The following is a 17,189-nucleotide window of genomic DNA, read 5'->3' on the forward strand; positions in this document are numbered from 1 at the left end:
GATGAAGGCAAGACAGTGGATGCTGTCTACATGGACTTCAGCAAGGCATTTGCTAAGGTCCCTTATGGAGGTTGGTCAAGAAGGTTCAGTCACTCAGCATTCAAGATGAGGTTGTAAATTGGATTAGACATTGACTTTGTGGGAGAAGCCAGCAAGTGGTAGTAGACGGTCCTCTCTCTGACTGGAGGTCTGTGACGAGTGATGTGCCACAGGGACCGGTGCTGGGTCCATAGATGCTTGGCATCTATATCAATAATCTGGATGATAATGTGGTTAATTGGATCAGCAAATTTGCGTATGACACCAAGATTGAGGGTGTAGTGGATGGTGAGGAAAGCGATCATGGCTTGCAGAAGGATCAGCTGGAAAAATGGGCAGAAAAGTGGCAGATGGAAGTTAATACAGACCAGTGCGAGGTGTTGTATTTTGATAGGGACCAACCGGGATAGGTCTTACGCAGTGAGCGGCATAGCACTGAGGAGCATGGTAGAACAAAGGGATCTGGGAATACAGGTCCATAACCTATTGAAAGTGGCATCACAGGTAGATGGGATCATAAAGAAAACTTTTGGCATATTGGCCTTCATAAATCAATGCAGAAAATGGGATGTTATGTTGAAGTTGTATAAGACATTGGTGAGGCCTAACTTGGAGTAGTGTGTACAGTTTTGATCACCTACCTAGAGGAAAAATGTAAATAAGATTGAAAATACAGAGAAAATTTACAGGGATGTTGCCGGGTCTGGAGGATCTGAGTTATAAGGAAAGATTGAATAGGTTAGATCTGTATTGTTTAGAACGTAGAAGATTGAGAGGAGATTTGATAGAAGAGTACAAAATTATGAGGGGTATAGATCGGGTAAACGTAAGCAGAGTTTTTTCTACTGAGGTTGGGAGGGACTACAACCAGAGGTCATGGCTTAAAAGTGCAAGGTGGGAAGTTAAAGGGAAACATGAGGAAAATCTTCTTCACTCAGCATTGTGAGAGTGTGGAATGAGCTGCCAGCACAAGTAGTGCATGTAAGCTTGATTTCAATGTGTAAACGAAATTTGGATAGGTACATGGATAGTAGGGATATGGAGGGCAATGGTCCAGGTGCAGGTCGATGGGATGAACTAGGTGGACCAAAAGGTCTGTTTGTGTGCTGTACTTCTCTATGACACGTAGTGCAGATAATGGACTATCTTCATTGACTTTCTGCATGAAGTAGTGTCGTAATACAACAGCACATTTCCTGGCATCCTGTGTAGTCACTAGCTCAGATTCAGTGTGTCACCTTCATCATTTTCCACACCTTCAGATCTTTTGCCTTGGTGATTTTTTTGATACAATGCTTTCAATGATTGCATCCTCCAAAGCTTTACTTTTATCATAACATTCAAGATGATTGTTGATACCTTCAATTTCTCGGCCACCCACACAAAATACTGGAGGAACTCAGCAGGCCAGGCAGGATCTGCGGAAAGAGTAAACAGTTGAAATTTCAGGCCAAGACCGTTCTTCAGCTACTAACTTGTTGAAGTAGCAAAATTGTTTCATTTTCACTCCTGGCTCTTTCCTGCATCTGCAAGCCAGAATGCTTGAAACCACAGTGAGCAAAATAGTTATGAATTATCTTGCTGCTTATTCCTCACCAGCTATCACTGCCAAATTGTGCAGCCTGTAAAAGATTAACCCTTGCACTTACTCCCTTGGCTTTTGAAAATGCTAGTAGATTTTCTTCAATTGCTTTGAGAATGTAGTTCACCAACTTTCTGCGATATAATATCTTCTGAAAATTTTTATGATTCCCATATCCATTGGCTGCGCCAAGGATTTTGTATTGACAGGCAGAAATTCCAGCTGGATGTCTCTCAAACATTCTACTTTAGAGTGTACTGCTCAATTGTCAACAAGCAGAGCTTTTCTTGATTTCTGCTGCAGCTCAACATCCCGACTTTTCAGCCATTTCTTAAAAATTCTGGAAGTCATCCATGCATTTGATTAGCATGGTGCTCGATTGGTAAACTATCCATTCCTAGTCTCTTTAAAGCATCGAGGTTTAACACTTCCCTGTTTTATCTGTTCCTGATCAATTTGAACACAACACTGTTATGCAATCCATGGCTTTCTTTGAACCCGATAGTGTTGCACGGTTGTAGCAAAGGGAACTATTTGGCATGGCATAATTTTTTTTAAAAAAAAAGGCATGTTTCATCGAGGTTGTTATATCATTTGCTCAAAAGTCGGAAATTTTTGTAGATTTCTGTGTTTCTGCATTTCCAGCATCAGTGCTACCTTTCTTGCAGTGTACTTTCTTGAATTTAATGTGGTTTCTACATTTCCAATGAGACTTCCAACCATCTGTTGCTTTAAAATCTTCATGACCGGCTTCTTAGCTAGTTCCTGATTTTTTTTTTTAAAAACATTTCTCCACTGACACACACCTCGCCCAGTTACAATGAAAAACCGTTGACTGAGGGCCTCCTCAGCATGAGGTGGCATGGTAGCGTAGTGGTTAGCACAACACTTTACAGTCTGAGTAACCTGGGTTCAATTCCCATTGCTGCCGGTAAGGTTGCACATTCTCCCTGTGACCATATTGGTTTCCTCCTACAATCCAAAGGCATACCGATTGCTAGGTTAATTGGTTATTGTAGATTGTCCCTGGGATTAAATTTGTGGATTGCTGATCAGCATGGCTCAAAGGGCTTCTTCTGCATTGCATCTTAATTAAAAACTCTGGATTCTTACCTTCACGCTTTTGTTTTTAGCTGTTCCCTGTTGTGCCTTGCCTAGTGCCCATTCTTCTCTCAGTTTATCTTGCTGATGTATCAAGTGTGCAATTGTAGATTTTTGCCACTCCCGTTATCTCTGTCAGTTGACGACGAGTGGTGTTAGGCTTTTAATTCGGCCCAATTTGGTAACTTTTTTCCAGCCAGTGTCAAATCTTTTCATGGCCTCTGGGCAAGGGTCTCAAGTTTTTTTTTTAAAAGTCAAAATTAAAAAACAAAAGAACAAAAACCAGTGCTTTTTGAATTGGCGTCTGTTGGCCCAAATGGATAAAATAACACAAGCAACTGTTTGCTGTCAGCAGGGTGTAGTGTCTAATGCGTATGTGAGACTGACGCTAGTTAGAAACTGTTCGGCAACAGTCTCCTGACCCAATTCAGTTGCACAGTGTCCCAGACAAACGAAGGGTATCCTGGCTATTTTCTCAATTAGTTCCTGTTCTTCAAGAGTTGTCCCAAATAAGCAGCTGCCCCAGTTAACCAATGACCCAATTAACCAGAATCCACTGTATATTAAAAAAAATAAATAGTGCAAAAATAAAGTGGGGAAAAATAGTAAGATAGTGCACATGGGTTCATTGTCAATTCGGAAATCTGATGGCGGAGGGAGGGAAAGAGTTCCTGAAAAGTTGAGTGTGTGTCTTCAGACTCCTGTACCACCTCCTTGACAGTAGCAATGAAAAGAGGGCATGACCAGGGTGACGTGGGTCCTTAATGACGGATGCTGCCTTTCTGAGGTATTGCCTTTCGAAGGTGTTCCCAGTGCTGGGATGTTAGTGCCCATGATGGAACTGGCTGAGTTCACAACTTCCTGCAGCTTTTACTAATCCTGTGCAGTGATCCTCCGTATCAGACGTTAATGCAGTCAGTTAGACTATGGTCCAATGTACATCTGTAGAAATTTGTAAAAGTCATTGGTGACTTACCAAGTCTCCTCTAATTCCTAATGAAATATAGCCACTGTTGTGCCTTCTTTGTCGTTGCATCAGTGTTGGACCGAGGATAGATCCTCAGCGATATTGACACTCAGGAACCTGAAGTAGCTCACATTTTCTAATGCTGATCCCTCGATGAGGACTGGTGTGTGTTCCCTCAACTTCCCCTTCCTGAAGTCCACAATTAATTTCTTGGTCTTGCTGACGTTGAGTGCAAGATTGTTTCTGCGACACCACTCAACCAGCTGATCGATCTCACTCCTGTACGCCTCCTCATCACCACCTGAAATTCTGCCAACAGTAGTTGTGTCATCGGCAAATTTACAGATGGTGTTTAAGCTGTGCCTAGCCACACAGTCGTGGGTGTAGAGAGAGTAGAGCAGTGGGCTAAGCATGCATCCTTGAGGTGTGCCAGTGTTGATTGTCATCAAAGGGGTGGGGGGGGGGGGAGGATGATATTTCTAATGTAGAGTCCTTGAAAGTGAGTCCATAGGTTGTGAGATGAGTTCGGTGTTGGGGTTAATGAAGTTATCCTATATGATTCAAGAGCCTGATGGTTGAGGGGAACTTGGTTGTGTGGGGCTTGAGGCTCTGATACATCCCGAAGGCATCAGCAGGAAGAGAGCATGGCCTTTGGTGGGCATCCTTGATGATGGATGCTGCTTTCCTGTGACCGTGCTCCTTGTAGATGTGCTCAGTGGTGGGGAAGGCTTTACCTGTGATGAACTGGACTGTAGCCACTACCTTTTGTTTTATATAGGCTTTTGCTTTCCAGGCCAGTGGTGTTTCCATACCAGGAAGTGAAGCAACCAATCAGTATACTTTCCACCACACATCTATAGAAGTTTGTCAACGTTTGAAATGACGTGCTGAATCTTCGCAAACTTCTAAGGAAATAGAAGCACTGCTGTGCCTTCTTTGAAATTGTGCATTCTGGACCCAGGACAGATCCTCTCCTCTGAAGAATTTTAAATTGCTGGCCCTCTCCACCTCTGATCCCCTGATTTGAACTGGCTCGTGAACCTCCAGTTTTCTCCTCCTCTTGTCAATAATCAGCTCCTTGGTTTTGTTGATGTCGAGTGAGAGGTGGTTGTGGCACTATTTAGCCTGACTTTTCAATCTCTTTCCTATCTATCTTATAGGCATCCGTTAGTCTCGTGAGACTATGGATTTGTGCCTTGGAAGGTTTCCAGGGCATAGGCCTGGGCAAGGTTGTATGGAAGACTGGCAGTTGCCCATGCTGGAAGTCTCCCCACTCCACACCACCGATATTGTCCAAGGGAAGGGCATTAGGACCCATACAGCTTGGCAGCAGTGTCATCGCAGAGCAATGTGTGATTAAGTGCCTTGCTCAAGGACACAACACGCTGCCTCAGCTGAGGCTCGAACTAGCGACCTTCAGATCACCAGACCGATGCCTTAACCACTTGGCCACGCGCCGGTCTTTCCTATATGTTGGTTATATATTGAGGGCAATGAAGAAATGATGAGGAGGGTGAGGCTCATACTGTTTGGTCGGGCCAGGCAGCCTGCTTCTCGTCCTCTCTCTTGGTATGTAAGGCTTTGAAGGCAAGAGCAGAGTCTTTAGGACTGTGATTGTCAGGATCCAGTGCTGGTTAAATATCTGAGCTGAACAGGCAGCAGAGTTTATGAGAAGTATGGTGCAGGAGCAGCCAGGCAAGCTGAACAAAGGGATTCTAAATTAATGCTTCAACACAGGAGCAACATCGGCGTTAGTTGAGCAGTGCCCAGGATACCTGCCGGCTCTACCTTTCCCTCTCCGCTGGCTCCGGGCACAAAGCCTAGGCTGGCAGGCTCCTGCTGCTGACTCCAGCTCCACACCAGACAGAAGCCCAGCGTGGCCAGTTCTTGTGCAGATATCCAGGCTACACCAAACGCCACCGGACCCATTACCAGAGCTCCTGTTCAAAAGGCCACTACTAGGCAGGACGCTTTTCTCTTCCTGTCCAGCCGCAGCTTTGATCAGTACAATGCAGGCCGCTCACCTCCAGCCTTTGCCCGGGTGGAGCACTGTGTACGGGTGGGTTCCTGTTGCCCACCGTTAGTCCCTCACGATGTACGCCTCCGGACACCGGGCAGTCTACGTAACTCTGGAGATTCACAGCCAGATGTTCTTCGGCACGTGTGGAGGGACCCTTTTTGGCACAGCTATGGAGGTAGGTGCTTGTGGTCCCACTTTCTCCTCGGTCAGGGTTGCGCCCACCTTTACGCCCTGGTTACTTCCGTGGGAATTAGTGTGGGGTGGGCACAGTCCTGGCAGTAGACTGTGCCCATCTCTGACAGTGATTCAATCTGTCACGGCTCAGCGTCACTGGGAGTGGGGGAATGGGAGGAAATTTGGCACGTCCCCAGTGACCCTTACCAATTTTTATTGATACACTATTAGACAGCATTCTGTCTGGATGCGTAATGTATTGGTATAGCTATTGCGCTGCAGAGAATTGCGGGTGCTGCTCAGCATATCACGGAAACCAGCCTCCCCTCCATGGACCCTGTCTACATTTCTTGCTGCCTCAGGAAAGTAGCCAGCAAAATCAAAGACTCCTCCCACCCTGGACATTCTCATTTCACACCCCCCTCCCCACTCACCCACCACCATCAGATACTAAAGCATGAAGGCAGATACCAACAGGCTCAGAGACGACTTCTATCCCAACACGTAAAAGATGCTGGAGGAACTCAGCAGGTCAGACAGTACCTACAATGGAAGGCCCTTCATCAGGAATGGAAAGGAGCAGGGTAGAAACCAGAATACGGTGGTAGGGGGAGGGGGAGGAACTTGAGTTGTCAGATGGTAGGTGAGTCCAGGAGAAGAGGAATGAAAGGCAATGATGTGAGAAGCTGGGAGATAATAGAATAGTACAATGTGGGAACAAGCTCTTCAGTCCACATCTAGGTAGGAGAGGAGCACAGGATGCAATAGGTGACACTAACTTGTTTTAGCTAGTGCCTCCCGCTCCTGGTGCAGCCTCCTCTACGTCGATGAGACCCAACGCAGATTGGGAGGCTGCCCTGTTGAGTACTTCACTCCATCCGCTGTTACAGCCAGCGCATCCCGGTGACCACTCTTTTCATTTGCATTTCCCATTCCCTCACTGACCTGATTGTCCGCGGCCTCCTCTACTGCCACAGTGAGGTCGGGTGCAGGTTGGAGGAGCAAGGCCTTGCGTTCCATCTGAGTAGCCTCCCATCCGATAAAACCAACATCAATTTGTCTTAACTTGCGGTAACCACTCCCTTCTGTTCCTCCCCCCTCTTCTTCACCCCCACCCCAGAGACACAAATTTGGTTTGTCCTTATTCCTGCGGCCTCATTACCCAGTCTATGCCCCCTCCCCACCTGCCTATCACCTTTACCTCCTTCCCTTTATTCCATCGCCCACTGTCCTTTCCTACGTGATTTCATTATTGTTCACCCCTTTGCCTCTTCCATCTGTCAGCTCCCAGCATCTCTCATTATCCCTTAACGCAACTCCCCCACCCACCTACCTTCACCCTCACCTGGACTCACCTGCCAACTGGTGACTCTTCCCCTCCCCCCCCCCCCCACAGTCTCTCCCCTTCCTTTCCAGTCCCGACAAAGAGTCTCAAAGCAGAGCGACAGTTGTTTAGTCCCCTTCCACAGATGCTGCCTGACCTTCGGAGTTCCTCCGGCATTTTGTGCGTGTTGCTCCAGGTTTCCAGCATTTGCAGAATCTCTGGTGTTTCAGCTTCTATCCTGCCATTATAAGACTTTTGAATGCTTCCCTCGGCTCTTGACATCGCAATCTACCTCCCTGTGACCTTATTGGTACCTTATGGTTTGACTAAACTGTGCCTTGTCTGTTCTGTATTCCTCAATATTATTATTGTTTAACCCTGTACCCCCTCAATGTATTGTTGTGATGAATTGATCAGAATGAACAGCATGGAAGACGAGCTTCTTGCTGCTTCACTATGTGTGATAACAACAAACCGATCGACCATTGTGCACAATTATTGGTTCCCCAGCCTCTGTGCAGAAGGTTCCCTAAATTACAAGTGAGCTTCTGTTTTGTAAGATACAGGTTGAGAGAGGTTTCCCAATCCTTGCTCGAACCCCTCGGCTAGTGATGGCAACGCAACGCTCCCCCTCTACTTGCACACGAGCAACGGCCTACACTTTGCTCTGTCGTTCACTTCTTCCGGCTTGTAGAACGTTGTGCTCGAGCCTGCAATCTTCTGAGGCCATGGCAAGTTCTTCCTGCGTTTGTTCACGGAACTTCTGGTTCGCTCCTCCGGTTACCACAGTGCTGGTGGTGTATTTGGTGAAAGGTTTGGTGGGCTCGTCAGTCAGGAGGTCATAGGTCAGAGAAGAGATGTAGACATTCCTTCCATGTGTGTCTAAGGCATCTGAAACAGGGCAGGTACATTTAACATGAGTAATCTCCTCATCCATTCACTCTGACGGAGCTGGACCCACAACTGAGAGAGTGGCCTGCAACTTGTGCAGTGCCTTCCACATCCCTTTCAGGACGTCCCAGTGTGGGGCACCGCAGGTGAGGCAGTCTGTTGTCGCAGCCAGGGGTGCAGACGTGTGGGCAAGCGTGGAGCAGCTGGGTTTGTTCTCCCCGGACACCAAAAGGCTGAGAGGCAGTTTTAAAGAGGTGGACATTGTTATCAGTTGAATGGGTTAATAGGTTAGCAGATTGTTTCAGTGGGAGCACTAAAATAAATTTGACAAGAGACACAAGGGGAGGGGAGATGTGGGGAAAGCCTTTTGTTACAGAGAGAGATCTTGAATTCACTACTTGGTGGGGGCAGAGAATTCAGATTCGGATTTCAGATTTATTTATCATGTGTAAAAGTTTGTTCAAAGGTACAGACTGCACAATACTGTATTTGTCAATGTGGAGCAGACTATACAGTACTGTATTTGTCAATGTGGAGTGGAGAGCGAGTTCGTAAATCTGGCGGGAGCAAAGGATGTTCGGAATGGCGAGGTTGGGGCACCAAGGGAGGGGTGTGGGTCGGGTGTTAGGGGTAAGGGGTGGCGTGGCTGCAGACACACCCAGCCCTGAAACATCAGGCAAGGTCATTTGAATCCAAACAATTGGTTACTGGTCACTACAGAATGTCTCTCTGGTGCTTCCCACTCCCTCCCCTCTCCCTTCACCTTTTCCCAACCATTATTCCCCTCTCCCTGCCCCCTTCCCACTATCAGTCCACAATGGAGATCCATATCAGAATCAGGTTTATCATCACTGTCATGTCATGAATTTTTTCTGTGTGGCAGTAGTACAGTGGAAAACATAAAATTAATATGGTACTGTACAAAGGTCTTGGGCACCCTAGCTATGTATATGTGCCAAAGACTTTTGCACAGTACTGTATATGGAAGCATACTGTACAGTTAAATGTGTCATTTACATTAACAACCAGACACCTAAGGATATGCTGGGGACAGCCTTCAAATGTCAGCACACATTCTGGTGCTAACATAGCATGCCCACAGCGTCTAGCAGAGCCATTTGGGCTTAGACGAGTATGGGGGAGGGCACAGTTTGCAGTGGGAAAGAGTGTCTGAGTGGGACTGGAGGTTTAGCCCTGTGAGCAGCTTTAGATCCAGGACTTCATTCTGGATGTGTCAGCATCAATATTTGTGCCAGGTCTGTGGTGTGGGCCTGGAGTTCACATTCCTGATTCAGGGGTGAGATGGCCACTAAGTTGCAGCTGAGACCCAACTGCTGTTGTTGCAAATACAGAACTCGGCAGGAAACTATTTCTTAAACGTATGAATTAGCCTCTGTGAAGCCACTGTCAGAGTTGTGCAATAAGAGAATTCATAGAGTCCTGGATTTATCAATGTCAGTGGCGAGACGGCGTTTGTGTCATGAGCAAAAATGTTTCTGCTCTTTTAGAGTTTGCTAAACCTTCTCACAAAATGGGTTTCTTAAAGACAGTTACAATGTCAATCAGTTGTGTTGGCTTTGACCCAATGGTATCAAGCAGAAATATTGGAATGGAGATGTACTGGATTGGCACCAAGGGTTTGGAGTGGACAGATCTTGGGATCACAGAAAGTTGAGAAAAATTGTAAGGAGCTTTCTCCTTGCGTGTGGCTGGAGGTGCACTCAAATTGTATTTTGAGTAACAGAGTGAAAGTTATCTTCATGCCCTTTATATCAAGGGCAGGTTGAGCTGACACGGTCCATTGTTTGATCTGGGTTATGCTGGTCAGGAATGAGTTGGTTGTTTTGTGCAGAGTTTACGGTGTTGGGTTAACCAGGTGAGGCTAGGACGACCCAGAGATTTCGAGAGGGGGCGAAGGTTGTTGATGGATCGTGGAGTGCTGATTACCGATGATCAGACATCTGTCTGTGTTGTGGCTTTGGAACAACAGCAGGAAGTAGTTTCCATTGGCTTCTATTTCAGGCTGTTGGTTTAATACAACTGGGATGGGGAACTGTACGGAGAACACTGCAGTCTGCAATGCACCACAGCAGTTCTGCAATGGAAGTAGTTTCAATCGTGGCTTTCAGAGAAAGAATGGGAACGGAGGATTAAAATGAGGGGGGTAACCAGAGGGAAAAGTGGACTCGTGTGGCATGCTGGGGAGAGGGTGGGCAACGATGTCAGTGCAAGGGGTTTCGATCAGCGAAGGTGGCAGTGAGACTGTATCAGTAAAGTGTGAAGTGATTTTAAATATTGCTTCTTAAGGAGCTGGGACTGCTACAATGGGCCGAATAGCCTCCTCCCTCAATCCAGCACTTGCAGCTGTGCCAGCTGACTCGTACACTTCAGACCCTCCTCTGTGAGCCCGGGTTGGTGTGATCCTGGCACAGGGCCAGTGTAGGAATGATTTGCCTGCAGCGCTCTGCTCTTTTGCTGTGGAATTTAACTGAGCAATATTCCGGGGCCATGACTTGTTTCATGTTCGTTCATTCCTCTAATTAATAGGCCAAATGGTTTTGTTCTTGGAGGCACTGGATTGGTGGCTCCCTTGGACTGAGACCATTTTTCTGCAGAGTCAGTGCTGGTTATTGAAGTATGGTTCTTTCTAAGATCAGAGATTTTTTTTTCTCTCCCGCACCAGCTCCTGAAGTAGGGGGCTGGGAGCTCCCCTGCCCGTTCAGCCCCTGTGAACCGCTGTGCTCCCTCCACCCATCCTGCCAGGGCCTTCCTACCTGGTGAAGAGCAGTGGCCGGAATTAATCCATGACCCGTAGCCCGAGCCACTGCTGTGGAAGTTCCCATCACCGACTGTGGTTGGACCTCTACCTCGAGGCTTCGTTATGTCTGGCGCAGTAACGCAGCGGTCAGCAGAATGCTGTTACAGCACCAGCAGCCCGGGTTCAATCCCACAGCTGTCTGTAAGGAGTTTGCATGGATTTCTTCCGGCTGATCCGGTTTGCTCTCGCATTCCAAAGATCTGCAGGTTAGTCATAGGATTTTGTGATTGAAGCATGCGTGAGCCATTTTGTGTGCTTCACAAAAAATCGCAGCTCGTTACTTCGATTACGAGCAAACCAGAAGCAGTCACCTTACACTGATGTCATTGCTCTTTGAGTGAACCCAGTAACTCAGTGAAGGTGTTTGTGAGTCATATAGAATAACCATATAACCATTTAACAATTACAGCACGGAAACAGGCCATCTTGGCCCTTCTAGTCCGTGCCGAATGCTTACTCTCACCTAGTCCCACCGACCTGCACTCAGCCCCTAACCCTCCATTCCTTTCCTGTCCATATACCTATCCAATTTTTCTTTAACTGAGAATATCGAACCTGCCTCAACCACTTCTACTGGAAGCTTGTTCCAGACAGCCACCACTGTCTGAGTAAAGAAGTTCCCCTTCGTGTTACCTCTAAAGTTTTGCCCCCTAATTCTCAACTCATGTCCTCTTGTTTGAATCTCCCCCACTCTCAATGGAAAAAGCCTATCCACATCAACTCTATTTATTCCCCTCATAATTTTAAATACCTCTATCAAGTCCCCCCTCAACCTTCTACGCTCCAAAGAATAAAGACCCCACTTGTTCAACCTTTCTCTGTAACTTAGGTGCTGAAACCCAGGTAACATTCTAGTAAATCTAGTTTCTATTACATTCAATTTGTCATCTGTCACCCATTATATCACCCTACATAGTGATTACCAACTACCCTGATCCACACTCCTGTCCCCCACACTCTCACCACTGACCACTCGACCTGCCCTGATCCTCACACTCCCATCATTGACCACTCGACCTGCCTATCCTTAGCGCACCAGTTATCTGACCAATCGGAAAATGATGGGGCTTCTCATTCCCTGGTTGGTTCATGCTCTTTCTCCTCCAACTGTGACGTTTGTCGCTTTCAGCAAAATGTACTTCAATTTTTTTTTTTAATGCCCCATGGTTTCACTTTGCTCGCAAAGTATTTGTAGCAGGATTCCTTCACTCCTTCAGTTCCTTTTCCCCTTGTACCTGAGGGTGCTGGTCAATGTGTTTGAGGTGTGACCAGCCTCACTGGGGTCTCTGGTGCTACCGGCCTCCTAATCCTATTGCAGTCGTGTTTGTAAGCCTATTTTAAACCTGGAATGTACTGGTGGTGGGTGGGAGAGGGTTGTGGAGGCAGGGTGGGGGTGAGAGGTAGTTGTGATGGAAGTGGGAGACGGGTGGAGTGAGAGTGTTCCTGCTCGGCTGTGTGGGTGTATGGCTGTGCAGTAACTAAAATGCTGATGTGCACATAGCCTTTGTTACTGCACAGCTGGAATTTTCTTTCTCATAATGCTAATATAATTTTGAAATTATGCTAATATTGAAAAATACGTAATTAGTCATGTTAATGAATATAATCCATTAATTTTCTAAATAATAAACATACTACAATCTTCACTTTGAAACATTTTAGAGCTTCAGCATATTTTGACAGTGTTTCAAGTAGCAACACTGTAACAAATTGTAACAATAAACACAGAATGGAAGTCAATAGCTCATTGGTCATAAACCACTGGCACCTTGAACACCAACGCCTTCTAAGTTTAAATGTTTGTGAAATGTGAAAGAGTTTGTTTGGTTGTACTGCGTTTCATTATACCCTTCATTAAAATATTCTAAAGTATATGATTCGATTCTTATTCTAAATATTCATAATATACATATTACAAAAAAAGACAATTTCTAGTGCCAGTGCTGTTTTCAGGCCATGTTAAATAAATGAATAAATTGAATGAACTTTCTGCTCAGAGCATGGTTGGTCCGCACAGATGTAAAACAAAATAAAGAGGGAGAGTTGAGTGAGTGGTCGTTGTGATGGAGGGGGTAGTTTAGGTGGGGAGGGATGGAGGGGGTAGTTGTGCTGGAGTGGGATGGAGGGGCATTTGTGGTGGGGAGGGGTAGAGGGGGTAGGAGTGAGGTGTGGGGAGGGGTGATTGAGTCATTTTGCATGGAGGTGGAGAGAAAGGAGGCATGGAGGGGTGAGGTGGTGTGGAGGCAGAGTATGGGGTGTAAGGAAGATGTGGAGTGACAGGGGAATAGGAGGATGTTAGGGCAAGAACCACAAAATTGAAAAGCGTACTGGAAATGAGTGGAATTAGCAGGGCTGTGGGATTTGGTGGAGAGAGGTGTTGATGGGCTGAACAGCCTCCTCTTGCGCTACAGTGCTTTCAGATTCTGACAAATCCCACTTATTGCTCCTTTGCTTTTGAGTAAATATGTTGCCAAGTCCAACAACAACTGCCATTTACATAGCACCATTAATACTGCAATATCCCTAACAGCTTTTCAGGAAACGCACAAGGAGATATTAGGAGAGATTGACCGGAGAGCTTGCTGTAAGAGGTGTCTGCCTTTACACCAACTACTCCATTATCCCCACGGTCGCATAACACCATTACAGTTCAGGGTGATGGATTTAAACGTCAATTGCAACACCCTCTGTAAGGAGTCTCTGTGCATCCTCCCTGTGGAGTGCATGGGCTTCCTCTGGGTCCTTCAGTTTCCCCCACAGTCCAAAGATGTACTAGGTAGTTTAACTGGAGCTGTTCGGCTCAAGCGGCAAGAAGGGCCTATTCCACGCTATATCACGAGATAAATAATAAATAAATATCTGACCTCTCACTCCGGTTCCAGTTCCGCTTCAAACCTATTTCACACTTTATCAAATCTGCCTACTAGGATGTTGGTCCCCCCCGCTTCCAGTTCAGGAACATTGCCTGAGTTGGGATAGTCACCCTGGCTTTGTGACGGGCAGGTCATGCCCCATGAGCCTGAGACACAACCTGCCCCTCACAAAGTCATGTAACACTCGCAAAACGCTGGAGGAACTCAGCAGGCCAGGCGGCAGCTATGGAGAAGAGTAAACAGTGGACGTTTCGGGCAGAGACCCTTCGGCAGGACTGGAGAGAAAAGATGAGGAGTCAGAATAAGAAGGTGGGAGGAGGGGAGGAGAAACAAGGTGATGTGTGAAACCGGGAGGGGGAGTGGTGAAGTAAAGGGCTGGGAAGTTATTGGTGAAAGAGACACAGGGCTGGAGTAGGAGCCTGATAGAGGACAGAAGGCCGTCGGAACATCGGAGGGAGGTGATTGGTGGGCAAGGAGATAAGGTGAGAGAGGGAAAAGGGAATGGGAAATGTTGAAGGAGAGGGGTGGTAGGGGGCAGTACCAGAAGTTCGAGAAATCGATGTTCGTGCTATCAGGTTGGAGGATATCCAGATGGAATACAAGGTGTTGCTCCTCCAACTTGAGTGTGGTCTCACCACAACAGTAGAGGAGGCCATGGACCGGCATGTTGGAATGGGAAGTGGAGTTAAAATGGGTGGCCACTGGGAGATCCCACTTTTTCTGGCAGATGGAGCGTAGGTGCTCAGCAAAGTGGTCTTCCAATCTATGTTGGGTCTCACGGATATACAAGAGGCCACACCGGGAACACCAGATACAACAGACTCACAGGTGAAGTGTTGCCTCACCTGGAAGGACTATTTGGGGCCTGAATAGTAGTGAGAGAGGAGGTATAGGGGCCGGTGTAGCACTTGTTCCACTTTCGGGGGTAACTGCCAGGAAGGAAATTAATGGAGAGGGATGAACAGACAAGGGGGTAAAGGAGGGACAATCCCTGTGGAAAGAGGAGAGGAGGGGAGGTAAAGCTGTGTTTGGTGGTAGGGTCACGTTGAAGATCGGGGAAGTTACGGAGAATGATGTGTTGGTTGCGGAGGCTCATGGGCCATAGAGGAAGATGAAAAGGATTCTATCGCTTGTAAGGCAGCAGGAAAATGGGGTGAGCAAATTTCTTAGGGTTGCCTATTATATCTGGTGTTCCCGATGCGGCCTCATCTACATTGCTGAGACCTGATGTAGATTGGGGGACAGTTTTGTTGAACACCTCCACTCCATCTGTAAAAAGCAGGATTACCTGGTAGCCTGTCCCCATTCCCATTCCCATTCCCATTCTGACGTGTTAGTCCATCACCTGCTCTTCTGCCTTGATGAGGTCAACACCTCATATTCCATCGAGGTAGCCTCCAACCTGATGGCATGAACATTGATTTCTCCAACTTCCAGTGATTTTCCCCTCCCCCTTTCCTCTTTAATTCCCCACCCTTACCTCTTCTCCCTTGGTGACCCCCCCTCCTTCCCTTTCTCCCATGGTCCACTCACCTCTCCTATCAGATTCTTGCTCCTTCAGCCCCTCACCTATCACGTCCCAACTTCTTTCTTCGTTCCCACTACTCCTCCCCCACCCACCTGTCTTTGCCTGTCACCTAGCTTGCACTCCTTCCCCCTTCCCCCACCTTCTTATTCTGGCATCTTCCCCCTTCCTTTCCAGTCCTGATGAAGGGTCTTGGTCCAAAATGTCAACTGTTCATTTACTTCCATAGATTCTGCCTGACCTGCTGAGTTCCACCAGCATTTTGTGTGTGTGTGTTGCTCTCAACTTCCATCTTCTGCAGAATCTCTTGTGTTTCGAATGGGGAAGAAATATGATCTTGGTGACTTTGACCGAGTGGTGTTGGGGGAAGGGGGTTCGAGTATGGCGGAAACTGCTGATTTCTTTGGATTTTCATGCACAGCGGTCTCTAGAGTTTACAGAGAATGATGCAAAGAGCAAACATACATCCAGTGAGCGGCAGATCTGTGCGTGAAGAGACTTTGTTAATGAGAGAGGTCAAAATAGAATGGCCAGACTGGTTCAAGATGACAGGAAGGTGACAGTAACTTGAATAACCATGATTCACACCAGTGGTGTGCAGAAGAGCGTCTCTGTACGCATAACGTGTTGAACCTTGAAGTGGATGGGCTACAGCAGCAGAAGACCACGAACATACACCCAGTGACCACTTTACTAGCCACAGGAGATACCTCATAAAGTGGCCTCTGAGTGTAATTGAGTAAGTGATAGGGTGGATTAGATTAGATTATGAGGACACACAGTCCTCTTTTATTGTCATTTAGTAATGCATGCATTAAGAAATGATACAATGTTCCTCGAGTATGATATCTCAGAAACACAAGACAAACCAAGACTAAAAAAACTGACAAAAACCACATAATTATAACATATAGTTACAACAGTGCAAAGCAATACCATAATTTGATAAAGAACAGACCATGGGGACGGTAAAAAAAAGTCTCAAAGTATCTCAAAAGTCCCATCATCTAACGCAGATGGTAGAAGGGAGAAACTCTCCCTGCCATGAACCTCCAGCCCCCCAGACTTGCCGATGCAGCATCCTGGAAGCACCCAACCACAACCGACTCTTGAGTCCATCTGAAAACTTCGAGCCTCCAACACTAAGCACCGAGCACCATCTCTGCCGAGTGCTTCGACCCCGACCCCGGCCCCAGCAATAGGCAAAGCCAAGGATCTGGGGCCTTCCCCTCCGGAGATTGTTGATCGCACAGTAGCAGCAGCAGCGAAGCGGGCATTTCAGAAGTTTCTCCAGATGTTCCTCCGTACTTCTCACATCTGTCTCCATCAAATCAGGATTGTGTACGGTACCTATTTACAAATACCGATATCATTTTGGAGCGGCCGCGCGTGCTGCGTCGCGCCGCCATCTTCTCCTCCCCTCCTCATGTTTGCGGATGACACGGAGATTGGTGGCATTGTGGAAAGTTGCTGTCGGTTATAATGGAATGTTGACAGGATGCAGACTGGGCTGAGAAGTGGCAGAGAGAGCTCAATCCTGGAAAATGAGGTTGTACTTTAAAGCAGAGTACGAAGTTAATGGCAGGATTCTTAGCAATGTGGAGGAACATGGAGATCTTGGGGCCCAGCACCATCTGCGTTCATCTCTTTCCAATTAATATCACTAAAACAGCTTAACTGATCACTGTCAAATTGATGACAGTGTCAGGTAATCTGGCTGTGATCGCTGTGCTGTCTGTGAGATCTTGCTGTGCACAGATTGCTGCCCACAGTCATGACTCTGTTTAGTGCTCGCTGTGTGAGAGGAGCCATGGCCCTTGGCCTTCCTCAGTGGCAGAAGGATACGAATTGGTGGAGAAGATGGAGGTTTACTTC

The 17,189-nt window shown here is 46.9% G+C and overlaps 1 protein-coding gene across 3 annotated transcripts in view; it reads left to right on the plus strand.

Annotated features, from left to right (window-relative positions):
* Window positions 1–17,189, plus strand: part of LOC140205443 (liprin-alpha-3-like) — a 122,495-nt gene that overhangs the window by 39,731 nt on the left and 65,575 nt on the right. The window lies entirely within an intron of this gene.

Source organism: Mobula birostris, chromosome 11 (genome assembly GCF_030028105.1).
Source record: "Mobula birostris isolate sMobBir1 chromosome 11, sMobBir1.hap1, whole genome shotgun sequence".
NCBI lineage: Eukaryota > Metazoa > Chordata > Chondrichthyes > Myliobatiformes > Myliobatidae > Mobula > Mobula birostris.